Below are 12,375 nucleotides of genomic sequence, written 5' to 3'. Positions count from 1 at the left end.
AGTAACCAAAATAGCATGACACTGGTACAAAAACAAACATGTAGACCAATGGAACAGAATAGAGAGCCCAGAAACAAAGTCACACACCTATAACCATCTGATCTTCGATGGTTTTGTCAACAAAGTCAAAAAATACAAGCCACAGGGAAAGGTCTTCCTCAATAAATGGTGCTGGGATAACTGTCCAGCCATATGCAGAAGATTAAAACTGGACCCCTTCCTTTCACTATATACAAAAATCCACTCAAGATGGATTAACAATTTAAATGTAAAACCTAAAACTATAAAAACCCTAGAAGAAAACCTAGAAAATACCATTCTGGACATAGGCCCTGGCAAAGATTTTATGACAAAGATGCCAAAAGCAATTGCAACAAAAAGAAAAATTGACAAGTGGGATATAACTAAACTAAAGAGCACGGGAAGAGAAGGGAAGGGAAGGGGAGGGGAGGGGAGGGGAGGGGAGGGGAGGGGAGGGGAGGCAAAGATTTTATGACAAAGATGCCAAAAGCAATTGCAACAAAAAGAAAAATTGACAAGTGGGATATAACTAAACTAAAGAGCACGGGAAGGGAAGGGAAGGGAAGGGAAGGGAAGGGAAGGGAAGGGAAGGGAGGGGACGGGAGGGGAGGGGAGAGGAAGGGAAGGGAAGGGAAGGGAAAGGGAGAGAGAGAGAAAGAGGGAGGGAGGGAGGGAGGGAGGAAGGAAGGAAGGAAGGAAGGAAGGAAGGAAGGAAGGAAGGAAGGAAGGAAAGAAGGAAGGAAGGAAGGAAGACTATCCACAGAGTAAACAGACAACATACAGAATGGGAGAAAATATTTGCAAACTATGCAACCAACAAAGATCAAATATCCAGAATCTATAAGTAACTTAAACAAATCAACAAGCAAAAAGCAACCCCACTAAAAAAATGGGTGAGGGACATGAACAGACACTTTTCTAAAGAAGACATATGCATAAATAACAAGCATATGAAAAAATGCTCCACATCACTGTTCATTAGAGAAATGCACATCAAAATCACAAGGAGACACCATCTCACCCGTCAGAATGGCTATTATTAAAAAGTCAAAAAAGTAACAGATGGTGGAGAGGTTGCAGAGTAAAGGGAATGCTTATACACAACACAACTGGTGGGAGTGTAAATTAGTGCAGTGACTGTGGAAAGAAGTTTGGTGATATCTCAGAGAACTTAAAACAGAACTACAATTCAACCCAGCAATCCCATTAGTGGGTATATACTCAAAGGACTATAAATCACTCTGCCATAAAAACACATACATTCATGCATATGTTCATCACAGCATGGTTCCCAATAGCAAAGACATGGAACATAAATGCCCATCAATAGTAGACTAGATAAAGAAAACCTGAGACATGTTCACCATGGAATACTATGCAGCCATAAAATAGAATGAGATCACGTCCTTTGCAGCAACATAGATGGAGGTTGAGGCCATTATCCTAAGTGAACTAGCGCAGGAACAGAAAACCAATAACGCATGTTCTCACTTACAAGTGGGAGCTAAACACTGAGTACATGTGGACCCAATGGAGGGAACAATAAACACTGGGGCCTACTTGAGGGCAGAGGGTGGGTGGAGGGTGGGGACTGAAAAATGATCTATCAGGTAATAGACTTATTACCTGGATGATGAAATAATATGTAAATCAAGCCTTGAGACACAAAATCTACCTATATAACAAACCTGTGCATGTATCCCTGAACCTAAAAGTTAGAAAAAAAAAAGTTTTTCTCCCTCACTTCCTGTTTTGAGTATAATTAGAGACTTAGGAATTCTATTTACTTGATGAATTATAATCCATTATTGTCATTTTTCTTTTTCAAGCGAGCTCTTGTGTCATTTTGATATATCCCCATTCATCTTTGAGTAGTGCCTTTATTTTTGCTACAAGATGTTTCAAGCTCATCTTGTATATTGCCTGCTCCAGCCCTGGAATTCAACATTTCTCTAAGAAACTCTTCATTCTTTTTAAAAGGAAATGGTGTTTCTTTCTCTTCATTAGTGACAATGAAGTTCTTATCATTATCTGCCTGGGTCCAGCATCTATCTCTAAGTTAATTACAAACTCAGGCAGAGGAAAAATAAAGCATTATTGATTCACACCTTTTAAAATAAGGCATGAATTGATTCACACCTTTTCTCTTATATTTCTGTACTGATCCAACAAATATTTTTTGAATTCTTACACTATGCAGGGTTATGCTAACTAAGCACAGGGGATAGAATTGTAAACAAGACATAGACAATTCTGGTCTTCATGGAGCTTACAGTTTTAGTGGAGAGGACAAATTTGAATCAGGAGACCATAATTTGATTTTTTAAAATCAAATTTTGATCAAATTTTTGATTTAACTAAAAATAGGGTAAGTGCTCCAAAAATAGACTGAGTCCTAGGCATGTAACAAGGAATCTGATATATCCTGGGTAGTGAGGAAGAGGCTTCCCTAAAAACATAAACTGAGATCTAATGTCTGAAAAATGGGTAGAAGTTACTGAGGCCAAGAGTGAGGGTTTATGTACTTGTTAGTGGGGAGACAGAGCCTGGAGCAAGGCAGTCAAGCGACCAGGTTGCAGACACAGGCAAATAAACTTGGATTTTTTTTTTCTTAGAGACTGTCTGGGTAGTGTTGAGATTACAGGTATCAGCCACTAAAACTTGAACATTTGAGAAACCAAAAGAATATTTAGATCTTTAAATAGCAGCTATGGCTAAAAGGCTGGGCAGATGCTGACTCCATAAAGCTTTGAGGGTAAGTTGAGGGTTTTCATCTTTTTTCTTTCTCTCTTCTCTTTCTTTCTTTCCTTCTTCTTTCTCTTTCTTTCTTTCTTTTTCTTTCTTTCTTTCTTCTCTCTCTCTCTCTTTCTTTCTTTCTTTCTTTTCTTTTCTTCTTTCTTTCTTCTGAGGTGGAGTTTTGCTCTTGTTGCCCAGGCTGGAGTGCAATGCTTCGACCTCGGCTCACTGCAACCTCCACCTCCCGGGTTCAAGCAATTCTCCTGCCTCAGCCTCCTAAGTAGCTGGGATTACAGGCATGGGCCACCACACCTGGCTAATTTTTTTTTTTTTTAAGTAGAGACAAGGTTTCACCATGTTAGTCAGGCTGGTCTTGAACTCCTGATCTCAGGTGATCCACTCACCTAGGCCTGCCAAAGTGCTGGGAATACAGGGTGCTCTACTGCACCCAGCCAAGGGTTTTAGTCTTTATTCTCAGTGTAGTAGAAAGCTATGAAAGGGCTTAAGCAGGATAGAGGCATAACTAGATCTGTATTTTAAAACCAATATGATCTAATACAAAAAAGATTAGCTGGAGCAAGACAGGATTTTAGCATTCCAGCTGGAAGGCTCTTCGCAATAGTGCAGAGACAGCTGACAAGCAATGTGTTCTAGAGTGGTAGCTGTGAAATATCACTGTCTCTTCCTGCCACTGAACAAGCTCACACCCTTTTTGTGGGGGAGTGGGGTCCCTCTAAGGATTTCTACAGACAATGGGAAATCTAGTTAATGGGCTTCTTCCTAAACTTTCTGCCCACCCCTACTCTCTCCGTTCCTCATTTTTCTTTTATGACTAGTAGGGAAATATAAAAGTGAGACTGGAATTGAATTGATGATGAGACTGTAGGAACACAAAGCCAGTAAACAAACAGACCCCAAAAGTCTACAAAAGTAGGGTGGGGGGGTCTCTGAGGAAAGGACAGAAATGGAACAGGAGCTGGCAATTTATTTGGATCTTTTGGAGGGGAGAAGGAGAGAGTAGATGAGAGGGTAAAGGAAGGAAGTGTCTAGCAAAGGGCTTACTTTCATTTCCCCTCTTACCCCAAAGGATCTGCTCCTTTTCCACCATAAGTTGTGGCACTATTAAAAATCTGCTCATCCCAGCACTGGAAATAGTTTGAAATTGAGAGCAGTGGTAATGGTTAAGAGTCACCACCAAAAGGATATTGAGGAAGGTTATGAATTTCAGGAGTGATAACTGGGAGGGGAGCCAGAGAGTAAATGAAATGATTCTTCTAAATTATGTAAAATTCTTATCCTATGTGAAAATGTTCTAAAAGATTTTTAAAAACACAAATGTTTTCCAACATCTTTTACAATACTAGCATAACTCTGACATCAAATCTGATAGTCATAGTAAATGCAAAGGGGAAGGGATAACATAAAAGTTATGAGCTTAACTATTTTTAAGTGAACAGTTCGGTAGTGTGAAGTGCATTCACATTGTTGTGCAACCAATTTCCGGAACTCTTTTCAATTTGCAGTGCTGGAACTCTGTACCCATGGAACAACTCCCCACTCCGCCTTCCCCAGCCCGTGACAACCACCATTCTACTTCCTGTCTCTGTGAATTTGAATATACTAGGTACCTCATGTAAGTGGAATCGCATAGCATTTATCTTTTTGTAACTGGCTTATTTCATTTAGCATAATGTCTTCAAGGTTCATCCATATTATAGCATGTGTCAGAATTTTTATTTATTTATTTATTTATTTATTTATTTTTAGACAGTCTTGCTCTTGTCACCCAGGCTGGAGTGCAATAGCATGATCTTGGCTAACTACAACCTCTGCCTTCCGGGTTCAAGCAATTCTTCTGCCTCAGCCTCCCGAGTAGCTGGGATTATAGGTGCCCACTAGGCTAATTGGTTTTTTTCTTTTTTTTTGTATTTTTGGTAGAGACGGGCCAACCATGTTGGCCAGGCTGGTCTCAACCTCCTGACCTCAAGTGATCAGCCCACTTCAGCCTCCCAAAGTGCTGGGATTACAGGAATGAGCCATTGCATCTGGTCCAGAATTGCGTTCCTTTTTAAGGCTGAAGAGTATGATATTGTATGCCTATACCATATTTTGTTTATCCATTTATCTTTTAATTTATTACTTCCACCTTTTGGTTATTGTGAATAATGGTGCTATGAACCATTATTGTGTACAAATATCTCTTCAAGACCCTGCTCAGTTCTTTTGGGTATATACCCAAAGTGGAACTGCCAGATCAAAAGGTAATTCTATTTTTAATTTTTTGAGGGACAACTGTATGTTTTTCATAGCAGCTAAACCATTTTATAATCCCACCAACAGTGCACAAGAGTTCCAGTTTCTCCACATCCTCTCCAATACTTGTTATTTTCTGGGTTGTTTTTTGTTTATTTGTTTAATAGTAGCCATCCTGGTCAGGTGTGGTGGTTCACGCCTCCCAGAACTTTGGGAGGCCAAGGCCGGGGGATCACCTGAAGTCAAGAGTTCAAGACTAGCCCGGCCAACATGGTGAAATCCTATCTCTACTGAAAACAGAAAAATTAGCTGGGAATGGTGGTGCATGCCTTTAGTCCCAGTTACTCAGGAGGCTGAGGCAGGAGAATCACTTCAACCCAGAGGTAGAGACTGTAGTGAGCTGACATCACACCACTGAATTCCAGCCTAGGCAACAGAGTAAGACTCTGTCTTAAAAAAAAACAAAACAAAACAAAACAAAACAAAACAAAAAGTAGCCAAGACTCTGTCTCAAAAAAAAAAAAAAAAGTAGCCATCCTAATAGATGTGTGTCTATATAATTTTAACTATGAAAAGATGTTCATTTTGTTTATGTGGAAATTCGAGATATAGTAACAATAGGCCAGGCATGGTGGCTCACACCTGTAATCCCAGCAGTTTGGGAGGTTGAGGCGGGTGGATTACCTGAGGTCAGGAGTTCAAAACCAGCCTGGCCAACATGGTGAAACCCCATCTATACTAAAAATACAAAAATTAGCCAAGTGGTAGTGACACACGCCTGTAATCCCAGCTACTCAGGAGATTGAGGCAGGAGAATTGCTTGAACTTGGGAGGTGTACATTGCAGTGAGCCAAGATCACGCCACTGCACTCCAGTCTGGATGACAGAGTCTCACTCTTTTCTTTAATAGAAATTTGAGCAAACAACAAGCAAAGGAAGAATGCCAGGGATGAAACAGAGGAAGCTAAGAATACATGAAAGAGCCGGTATTAGGTGAGAGGGAGCTAGTGCTGGAGGCCTCTCTAGTCTCTGATTGCTTCTAAGGTACTCATGAGAGTGAAGAGGTCTCATGCCCCTCCTGCAGCAGGGAGGTGTCAAGGGCACTTTTGTTCTGGTCTGCAGGTACTATAACTCCAATTGGTCAATCTGCTTAGTACAAGAAAATCGAGGCCAGACAGCAAGAGGAAATATTTCCTTTGCTAATGACAAAACAATATATTGGGAATGCTCCAGGGAAGACATGGAAAAGAATCGAGTCCTTAAAAAGCTCTGCTCACATGTGTGAGATGGCTGAACTATACATTTTTGTTTCAGAGAATGAATACTTGGGCTATTTGGGGGGAAAACAAGGATATTAAAGGACTCTGTTCAGAATGAAGTTGCCTGCACACACGTCATTTATCAAGCTGATAATGCAGCACATCACCTGGGGAGTTCTGAAGGTGCAGTAGTGATACGTGAAACCTAAAACTGCAGTGGTTTGAAAACATGGCCTCAGACCACTTTGATACACCTCTCATTAAGAGGTGGGCTCTATGTCTCCTCCTGTGACTCTGGATGAGCCTGTGACTCAGCCAAAAATGTATGACAGAAGTGATGACATGTGATTTCCAGTTAGGTCCTACAAAGCCAGGCAGCTTCCCCTAATTTTCTTGGGCCACTCTCTGTTCAGAAGTTCCTCACACTTGGAACTAAGCCACAGTGCTGTGAGGAGCCAAGCTGTGGAAAGGCCAACTACTGGTGCCCCACTGACTATCTCAGCAGAGCCCAGCCTTCAAGTCATCTCAGCCCAAGTACCAGATGTCAATCAAGCAGCCATCAGAGGATTCCAGGTCTCAGTCTTTTAAGACACTCCCAGCCTTTCGAGTCTTCCCAGCTGAGGCCCAACATATCAAAGAGTAGAGATGAGCCACATATGCTATGTCCTGTCGGCATTTCTGATCTATGAAATCTCAGAGCATAACAACAGATTTCTCCCACTTTGTTTCTTATTGAGCTTATTTGGATTTTCTCTCTTCTTTTATTGATTAATCTTGCTAATGGTCTATCATTTTATTTATCTTTTCAAAGAAACAGCTTTTTGTTTCATTTATCTTTTGTATTGTTTTTGTTTATTCTTTTCAATTTCATTTAGTTCTGCTCTGATCTTATTTCTTTTCTTCTGCTGGGTTTGGGTTTGGTTTGTTCTTGCTTCTCTAGTTCTTTGAGGTGTGACCTTAGATTGTCTGTTTGTGCTCTTTCAGACTTTTTGATATAGATATTTAGGGTTATTAATTTCCTCTTAGCACTGCCATTGCTGTATCCCAGTGGTTTTGATAGGTTGTGTCACTACTGTCATTCAGGTTCAAGAATTTTTAAATTTCCATCTTGATTTCATTTTTTGCCCAATGATCAAAGAATTTTAAAATTTCCAGCTTGATTTCATTTTTTACTCAATGATCATTCAGGAGCAGGTTATTTAATTTCCATGTATTTACTTGGTTTTGAAGGTTCCTTTTGGATTTGATTTCCAGTTTTTTTCCACTGTGGTCTGAGAGAGTGCTTGATATAATTTCAATTTTCTTAAATTTATTGAGGCTTGTTTTGTGGGCTATCATGTGGTCTATCTTAAAGAAAATTCTATGTCCTGTTGAATAGAATGTATGTTCTGCTGTTGTTGGATGGAATGTTCTGTATATATCTGTTAAGTCCATTTGTTCCAGGGTATAGTTTAAATCCATTGTTTCTTTGTTGACTTTCTGTCTTAATGACCTATCTAGTGCTGTCAGTGGATGTCCCCCACCATTATTATGTTGCTGTTTATCTCATTTCTTAGATCCGTTAGTAATTGTTTTATAAATTTAAGAGCTCCAGTGTTAGGTGCATGTATGTTTAGGACTGTGATATTTTCCTGTTGGACAAGGCCTTTTATCATTATATAATATCCCTCTTTGTTTTTTTTAACTACTGCTGCTTTAAAGTTTGTTTTGTCTGATATGAGAACAGCTACCCCTGCTCACTTTTGGTGTCCATTTGCATGAAGTATCTTTTTCCAGCCCATTACTTTAGTTTATGTGAGTTCCTGTGTGTTAGGTCTGTTGAAGGCAGCAGATGGTTGGTTGGTGAATTCTTTCTTTCTTTTTTTTTTTAAGTGCTGATATCATTTAATTAGATTGTTTACAAATATAACAGAATGGCTACAAAGAGATCTTACTTTAAAAGAGGCTGATGGTTTGGAAATGAGAAACCTACAGTGGTGAAGAGACCAAGAGGCAGCTCTCAGTGAAACCAACATTGCGACACCATTCATGAGTCTTCTCAGTCTCAGCAGGAAGCCTACAGCACCGACCGCCCCAGCCTCCCACTGCCTGTGCCAACACAGCCCCTCCTCTGCTTACCCCCTGACAACATTTAGGCTTACTTTATCTAAAATCAGAGTGTACCAGGTCTCTAGCAGAAAATCAACTAAATGTCAGGGACTTATGAGTCATAAGAAAGGAAAAGGGAAAAGAAGAGGAGAAAGAAGAGGAAAAAAGAAAGAGAAGAGAAGAGGAGAAGAGAAGAAAAGAAGTCCATTAGGCAAGCTATGTGCTGGGCTGCTAATGTAGCCCCTGCAGGGAGGGGTCAGGAGCCTGCAATCAACCTCAGTCTCACAGGCCCAGCCCTGCTGCAAGGAGCTAGGGCACCCAGAAGGCCAGTCTTGTTTCTCAGACATCAGCACACACACACACACACACACACACACACACACACACACGGGGACTCTCCCCTCGTGTCACTTGTTTTGCTGCCCTAAACGGCTTCTTGCACCCCAACCCCTGATCCTGAAAGAAGAAGGCAGAGAAACTGGTCCATACAGAGGCCTGCAATTCTACACTGGCTTAACACAACTATGAGACAGAAGAAGGGGACACAGAAGAGGTGGGCAAAAGCGGTCACAACGGCGGCGGATGCTTTGAATACTGGATGGTGTTCAGAGCCACCCCGATGTCATAATTCTTGGTCTGCAGGACCCTGATGAGCCAACCACCTTCGTCAGAGAAGCCCTTCGTCAGACAGCCTCTGGGAGACGGACTCAGTCAGCCACAGGTCATCCTTTGGTGGCAGATGTGGGGACAAGCCAGCTTCTTTCAGCCCTGTGGGTCCCTCCTGGGAGGGGTCCAGAGAGCTTGGCCCTTAGGATTCTGGCATCTGTAGGGACTGAAGTTCACCTGTGCACGGGTCCACTTCTTTTGAAGACAATGGGTCCAGTCATCGTCTCCTCCTGAACAGTTATCAGACTCCATCTGTTCCTCAGGGCGCCCCTCGGGCTCCAAGGTGATCTTTCTCAAGCACCTTGCCAGAGACTGTGTGTGGCCCTCCATGTTCCCACTCACCTTGCTCAGGTCAGAGCAGCAGTTGCTTGGCTGCAAGCTGCCCTTCTCCTCTGTGCTGGAACTCTCTAGAGAGAGAGGGGTCAGGTGGCTTCTCTTCCCTCCATGCTCCACATCAGTATCAACTTCCACACCCAGAGGGTTGAGAGCGGCTCTCCCCTACGTTCTTCAGGAAATTCACACTCAGATCCTCCGGTGGACCAGAAGCTGATTCCGCAGTGGGACCAGGGTGGGCATCCCTTCCACGAGGAGGGCATAGGCTCCATTTTCCCAGTGGGCCCATCTCCCAGCCTGGCCACGCAAAGTGCCCGTGTTTCAGCTTCTGGAGCCAGCGGCTATGCAAGAAGCTCTCAGACAGGTGTCTGAAGGGGCTGGGGAGGGCGGGCTTGGTGTGCTCCCGTGTAAGCCCTTTCCCTCGCAGACGCTACACAGGCGTAGTCTGGGCAGACATTGCTCTTGTAGCGGGTTCCTACCATGGGCCCATTGCAGCCATCACAGACCACACTGGGGTGCACCATGTTGGTGGGAGCTTCCTGAGCACACAGGGGGCAGTGTATTTAAAACACACCAGTGTGTTAAAACAAATATGTTTTCCAAACTTTTAGACTTCTCTTCTTCCTCGGGAACGTTGATTATTCTTAGGTTTTGGTCACTTAACATAATCCCAGACTTCTTGGAGGATTTGTTCATATTTTCTTATTCTTTTTTTCTTTGTCTTTGTTGGATTGAGTTAATCTGAAGACCTTGTCTTCAAGTTCTGAATATTTTTTCTACTACTTGTTTGATTCTGTTGCCGAGACACTCCAGAGCATTTTGCATTTCCTGAAATTTTGATTTTTTATGTTATTTATTTCATTGAATATTTCTCCCTTCACTTCTTGTATCTTTTTTTTTTTTTTCTTTTTTTTTGAGACGGAGTTTCGCTCTTGTTATCCAGGCTGGAGTGCAATGGCATGATCTCGGCTCACCGCAACCTCCACCTCCTGGGTTCAGGCAATTCTCCTGCCTCAGCCTCCTGAGTAGCTGGGATTACAGGCACACGCCACCATGCCCAGCTACTTTTTTGTATTTTTAGTGGAGACGGGGTTTCACCACGTTGACCAGGATGGTATCGATCTCTTGACCTTGTGATCCACCTGCCTCGGCCTCCCAAAGTGCTGGGATTACAGGCTTGAGCCACCGCGCCCGGCCTGTATCATTTTTTTTTTTTTTTTAATTTCCTTACATTGGGCTTCACCTTTCTCGGATGCCTCCCTGATTAGCTTAATAACTAACCTCCTGAAATTTTTTTTTCAGTTAAATCAGGGATTTCTTCTTGGTTTGGATCCATTGCAGATGAGCTAGTGTGCTTTTGGGGGGTGTTAAACAATCTTGTTTTGTTATATTACCAGAGTGGGTTTTCTGGTTCCTTCTTATTTGGATAGTCTCCGTCAGAGGAAAAGTCTAGGGCTGAGGGCTGTTGTTCAGATTCTTTTGTCCCACTATTCCCTTGATGTAGTACTCTCTCCTTTTCCTATGGATGTGGCTCTAGTGATCTTTATCTCTCTTCTGGAGCTAGCCACCCAGCAAGTCTGCCAGGCTCTGGGCTGGTACTGGGTTGTGTGCAGAGTCCTTTGATGTGAATTGTCTGTGGGTCTCTCAGTTGTGGATACCAGAACAGTATTTGGGGTGTCTCCTGGGTCTTGCAGGAACAATCCATTTCCTTCATAGGGTCTGTGGGTCCTCTCGAGTTTCCTGATTTATTCCTGCAGTTGTTCTGGAGCGAAAATTCATAATGCGAGCCTCAACATGCTGCTCTGTCTGCCCAAGTCAAAGCTGTAATCCAGTCCTGCCAGCCATTCGCCATGATCCCTAATGTCAAATGGATTTTTAAATGTAGTATTTATGGCCACCTATGGTGGCTCGCACCTGTAATCCCAGCACTCTGAAAGGCTGAAGCGGGTGGATCACCTGAGGTCAGGAGTTGAAGACCAGCCTGGCCAACATGGCAAAACCCCATCTCTACTAAAAATACAAAAATTAGCCAGGTGTAGTGGCACATGCCTGTATCCCAGTTACTCAGGAGGCTGAGGCAGGGGAATCACTTGAACCTGGGAGGCAAAGGTTGCAGTGAGCCGAGATCGTGCTACTGCACTCCAGCCTTGGTGGCAGAGCAAGACCCTGTCTCAAAAAAAAAAAGTAGTATTTATATACAGTACTATTTGGCCTTAAAACACACACACACACACACACACACACACACACACACACACACACACACACAATTCTAGTCTAGGCCAGGCACAGTGGCTCATGCTTATAATCCCAATGCTCTGGGGGGGTGAGGCAGGAGATCCCTTGAGGCCAAGAGTTCAAGACCATCCTTGACAGTATAGCAAGACCTTGTCTTGACCCTCTTTAAACACATAAACCACACATTTCTGTCTTATTTTAAAAACATTTTGCTAATTGTAAAAATAAGAAAAAGAGAGACTGTGAAGATTAAATATATTATTCAATCATCAACTACAGGGAAAATAATGAAATGTAGCTCTCATAATAGTGAAGAATCGCACCCATTTGCCTATTTTAAAACCATGATAATACTGTCCCATTTTTTTTTACTTCATGTATCACAGTATAAGTTATTTATCTATGCAGCTTAGTTCTTTTTCCATATTAGCTCATATTGTCTTGATTACAAAAGAGTGTCTATGTTTGCTACTTGGCCCTTTTCAGCCATAAAAACATATCCGGGAGAGGCAGAGCAAGATGGTGGAACAGAAGCCATCGTCCTCCCAACATGAACACCAAATTTTACAACTATCTACCCAAAAAAGCACCTTCATAGGAACCAAAAATCAGGTGAGTGATCACAGTACCTGACCCTGAAGAAGGTAGAAAAGATAGTCTTGAATCACTGACACCACCCCTCCACCATTCCTCAGCAGCAGACATGTGGTACAGAGAATCTGTGTACTTTAGGGAGGGAGAACACAGCGATTGTGAAACTTTGCATAGGAACTCAGTGCTG

The 12,375-nt window shown here is 42.4% G+C and overlaps 1 pseudogene; it reads right to left on the bottom strand.

Annotated features, from left to right (window-relative positions):
• Positions 1 to 6,799: 6,799 nt before the first annotated feature.
• LOC141585250 (sequestosome-1 pseudogene) lies at positions 6,800 to 9,913 on the bottom strand (annotated as a pseudogene).
• Positions 9,914 to 12,375: the final 2,462 nt, after the last annotated feature.

Source organism: Saimiri boliviensis, chromosome 1, assembly GCF_048565385.1.
Source record: "Saimiri boliviensis isolate mSaiBol1 chromosome 1, mSaiBol1.pri, whole genome shotgun sequence".
Taxonomy (NCBI): domain Eukaryota; kingdom Metazoa; phylum Chordata; class Mammalia; order Primates; family Cebidae; genus Saimiri; species Saimiri boliviensis.
This window is presented reverse-complemented; position numbering and strand designations above follow the sequence as displayed.